The sequence below is a fragment of the Bos mutus genome, chromosome 28 (assembly GCF_027580195.1).
Source record: "Bos mutus isolate GX-2022 chromosome 28, NWIPB_WYAK_1.1, whole genome shotgun sequence".
Lineage (NCBI taxonomy): Eukaryota > Metazoa > Chordata > Mammalia > Artiodactyla > Bovidae > Bos > Bos mutus.
The window spans coordinates 44747620-44752734 of NC_091644.1; the positions used below are offsets into that span (position 1 = coordinate 44747620).

The following is a 5115-nucleotide window of genomic DNA, read 5'->3' on the forward strand; positions in this document are numbered from 1 at the left end:
CCAATATTTTGGCCACTTGATAGAAAGAGCTGACTCATTGGAAAAGATCCTCATGCTGCAAAAGATTGAAGGCAAAAGGAGGAGGGGAGGCAGATGAGATCATAGGATAGCATCACCAACTCAACAAACATGAGTCTGAGCAAACTCTAAGAGAGAGTGGAGGACAGAGGAGTCTGGGGTGCTGCAGTCTATGGGGTCCCAAAGAGTCAGAAATGATTTAGCAACTGAACAACATAATTATGTTACCTTTGTATCATTGTCTGACAGCATATTTCTGCAGTTAAGAACATGGTCTGAGACAGCAGCTAAAAATATGGTTCTTCAATATTTCCATTTTGGAATTTTCCCATTCTATTTATTTCATCACCTATAAAATGAGGATAATAGCAATGCCTACTTATTTGGATAGTTACAGCGATATCAGTTCAATATCAATGTATTTATTTTTTGTTTTATTAGAATGAATTTATTAAGGCATATAGATAGATAAAGCTAGAAAAACTAAGTCTTAGTTTTCCCAGAATGTTCCAAACATTAAAAAGTAGTCTCCTGCCACTTTGTCTCACATTTCATGCATCATTTCTTCTCCTCATTGTGGAATCTATGATTTATAGTGGCTATTTTCCCCCCTTTATCTCAAAGGTCTTTTTTGCTGAAAGTATCAACAATGTCCTTCTGAACTTTGCACCAGGAGAATCAATGCTGGTCTCTGTGTACCTCTTATTTATCACCTGAAATAGATTCTCTATTATACAAATTCCTAATGGCATTTTTCATCTGGGCATTTCTCAAGGTATAGATGAATGGATTTAACATGGGAGTTATCATAGTGTAGAATACAGCCACTGCTTTATCAATTGGTAAAGAAACTGGTGGTCTCAGATATACAAAAATGCAGGGCACAAGGAGCATGGTGACAACTGTGATGTGGGAGACACAAGTGGAGAGGGCCTTGCGCCTTGCCTCCAAACTGTGGTTCCTTAGGGAGTGCAGAATGACCACATAGGAGCCCATCAAGAGGATGAAGTTTATAAGACAAATGAAACCACTGTTGGCAGCAACAAATAGTCCTAGAATGTGAGTATCAGTGCAGGCAAGATTTAGCAAAGGGTTCAGATCACACAAAAAGTGGTCTATGACATTAGGGCCACAGAAGGGTAATCTGAAGATGAAAAAGATCTGTATGATTCCATGAAGAAAGCCTCCCGCCCATGCTACTCCAATTAGCAGCCAACACACCCTCCAGTTCACGATGCTTGTGTAGTGCAAGGGCTTGCAGATGGCCACATAGCGGTCATAGGCCATCACAGTGAGCAGGATGGCCTCAGCACTTCCGAAGAAATGTTCCCCAAAGATTTGCATCACGCATCCATTGAAGAGGATGGTATTCCTTTCACGGAGGGAATCGACAATCAGTTAAGGGGTATTCACAGAGGAGTAGCAAGCATCAATAAGGGAGAGATAAGCCAGAAAAAAGTACATGGGAGATCCCAGTAATGGACTGACTATAATGGTGACCATGATGAACAAATTTCCTACCACAGAGATGATGTAGACAACCAAAAACAAAATATGATCTTCTGCAACTTTGAATTCTGTGTGAGCCCCAAGAGAACAAACTCTGTCACGTTGCTCCTATTCTTCATTTATTTTGTATTATGGTTCATTATGTTACCTGGAAAAAAAAAAGTTACTTTTCAGCACCTCAACCTTGATTTCACTAAGCCTCTCCATGTAATAAAAAATAAATGCCCAGGTTATATGGAGTTCTGAATTTTTGAGTTCTTTTCTTGACATAGGATAAATATTTCTGATCTGTTAAAGATAAATTACATACTCCCCTGAGGAGAGAAAATACTTAGAGTTAGAGACATGAGGGACTCTGAACACAAAGGTGGGAGAATTTCTGTGCACATATACTTATGTGAGATGACGCAAGCCCAATATGAATCAATAGATCCCACATACAGTGGCAGCCAAACCTGAGATGAAAGGTAGAATATGGATGTAAAGGGTATGAATGCAAAACCACGGGGTTTTCCCTTTATTCTTAGGAAATGAGAAACCATGTAAGTTAAATGAAAATGTGAAAGTAAGGATGAAGAGGGATGTGAGAGAGAGAAGGTGTGTTGGATTTAATTCCAAAAATGATCTTTTTCTTACTTGTATGAAGTGCGATGAGGTTTAGTAAGGGGAGGGAAGATAGAACAACATTAGTATCAGACTGTAATATTTCACATAAAGTGTAACAGAGCTTTGGAAATGGGAAAATAATGAAAAGGTAAAGAAGCTACTGTGCCAGAATACTGGAGTGGGTAACCGTTCCCTCCTCCAAGGCATCTTCCCAACCCAGGGATCAAACCCAGGTCTCCCACATTGCAAGTGGATTCTTTACTAGCTGGGCCACTGGGGAGCCCAATAAAATAAACATGTTTCCTAAATCCAATAACATTAAAATAATTGATAAATATACTTTAATGATCAATTGCTATATGCACAGCATGATTACAGTCTATGTATATTTCTTTCACATAGCATATGAGAAGGAATCTTAGTATATAATAGTAAAAATATAGTAGTAATAATACTATTAGCTAAAACTTGCTGAACATTTACTGTGCTCTAAGAGGCCATCCAATGCTTTGGCCACCTGATGTGAAGAGCTGACTCATTTGAAAAGACCCTGATGCTTTGAAAGATTGAAGGCTAGAGGAGAAGGGGAAGATAGAGGATGAGATGGTTGGATGGCATCACCGACTCAATGGACATGAGTTTGAGTAAACTCCTGCAGTTGGTGATGGACAGAGAGGCCTGGCGTGCTGCAGTCCAGGGAGTCACAAAGAGTCAGACATGACTGAGAAACTGAAATGAACTGAACTGAAGATACTTCATTATTTAAGCTTCATTAAAAACTTGTGTTTACTACTATCATTTTTATACTTATTTTACACATTAGGAAGTAGAAGCTTAGAGAAGTTAAGAATTCTACGTAAACTCAGGCAGCTACAAAGGACAGAGTTAAGATTAGTTTAAATTATACTTTTATTTTTTGTTGTTCCAAATTTTTAAACCATAACCTATAAAATTATTACAATAAACAATGCTAAATTAGTAAACTTTAAAAAATGAAACCAATATAGTCATATTTATCTTTATCTTACCTCAGAGGCAGTTTTATATATAAATTTAATCAACCTATACAAAGATCAGAGATGTACACACACAGTATAATTTACTGAAATCCCCCAATATTAATAACTATATGGTACTGCTTTCATCAAAGGTCCATTTTATCTTTTTTTTTCTCCCCTACCCACACTTCTTCCATCGAAAATTTCCCTATAAAGCATGAATCCACACTCTTCTGCAAAATGTTGTAAATGACTTTGAAAATGACAATCTCATTGGGAGAGCATATTGATTTGGGAATCAGAAGATCCAGATTATAATCTTGCCTTTTCCCTCTTGCTACTTGTTGATCTGAGGTGCATTTCTTGGCATCTTACATTTTTGTTTTTCAGTATCAAGTGAGAAGTATAATCCACCTCACCTCCCAGGCCATCATGAGAACTGATTGAAGAGATCTATGAATGCAAACACCACATTATTGGGACACACAGAGGACCTTCCTCACTTATATGGCTATTTATGCACTCTGGATTAGGAGAAATCTATATTTTTGGAAATGATATATCTAAACATTTGACCATACAACAGACTAAGGAAGAATCATCTCCAATTTTACATTTAAAGAAGTCACAGAGATCCATATTATGTTCAGCATTTGCTCCCAGGAAGTTCTTCATATGCATGTTTGAACAAAACAAGTGATGGTTCATATCATCTAATATTTACATTGATATCTTTTTGTGTGTGAAATTCATTTAAGTTTTATTTTCATACTCATGAGTAGTCTTAATTATTAAAATAATTGAGACAAAATAAGTATATCTGATGTTAGAGAAAAGGGTTTTAACAAATTTATTAATCCCAGTGAGACTAGTATTTTCTTCTGTCAAATTAGGTTTATGAAATTTACCAAATATCTTTTGAAGAAAGGTGGTGAATATAAAAGGTTTTACTATTGTATTTGAAAAGTATTAAAATATAATAATTACTATATATGGAAAATAACAACCTTTTCTAATTTACTAATAGAACTGTTGAAAAACTTACCTTCTGGTCTTAGATGATATTAATGATATTTGAGGGTGTTCAGAACTAATTCCATTTTAAAATTGACCTCCTCTTTGGATAAGAAACTTTCAATAGGAATAATATGACACACTCAGAAAGAGGCTATTCAGATAATTCAATATCAAGTCAATAGAAAATAAGTAAGTCTTTGGATAGGTCTAAATCTTTTCTTCTAGCTTAAAGACTGAAAAAGGTTTCACAGAAAATCTGGGACTTGAATTTAGAATAAATTTGCTTAAAATACCAAGGTAAAATGATCTTCCATGAATGGCCTGATCCAAAAGCTAGGAGGCAGAATGTGTGGAGGAAATATATTCAAATGAGTCTTTCCACTCTTGACATATATTTCTCTGGAAAATGTAAACAAGAAAAGACATTTTCGATTGCATGTGTGGCTATTTACCAAGTTTGCCATATAGGTTCTAGGACCTGATCTATAGCAGCAATTTTCTCTCCCAGGAATTAATTATCTGCTTTGATGGAAAGATTTTGTCTTAGAAACAGGTGTTCTCTGGAGATATGGTTGGGAAACACTCATTTTGAGTGGGGAATTGTGTTCCCTGCACTTGCAGCCAAAATATGTGAGTGTCCTTTCTCTGTCTGAACCTGGCTTTCTAAGTATGCTGCTGCTGCTAAGTCACTTCAGTCGTGTCCAACTCTGTGCGACCCCATAGATGGCAGCCCACCAGGCTCCCCCATCCCTGGGATTCTCCAGACAAGAACACTGGAGTGGGTTTCCATTTCCTTCTCCAATGCATGAAAGTGAAAAGTGAAAGGGAAGTTGCTCAGTCGTGTCTGACTCTTAGCGACCCCATGGACTACAGCCTACCAGGCTCCTCCATCCATGGGATTTTCCAGGCAAGAGTACTGGAGTCAGGTGCCATTGCCTTCTCCCTAAGTATGCTAACTGTTGTATAA

General features: G+C 37.1%; 1 pseudogene; it reads right to left on the reverse strand.

The window, feature by feature from the left end:
- Positions 1-720: 720 nt before the first annotated feature.
- Positions 721-1646, reverse strand: LOC102267634 (olfactory receptor 4C46-like; annotated as a pseudogene).
- Positions 1647-5115: the final 3469 nt, after the last annotated feature.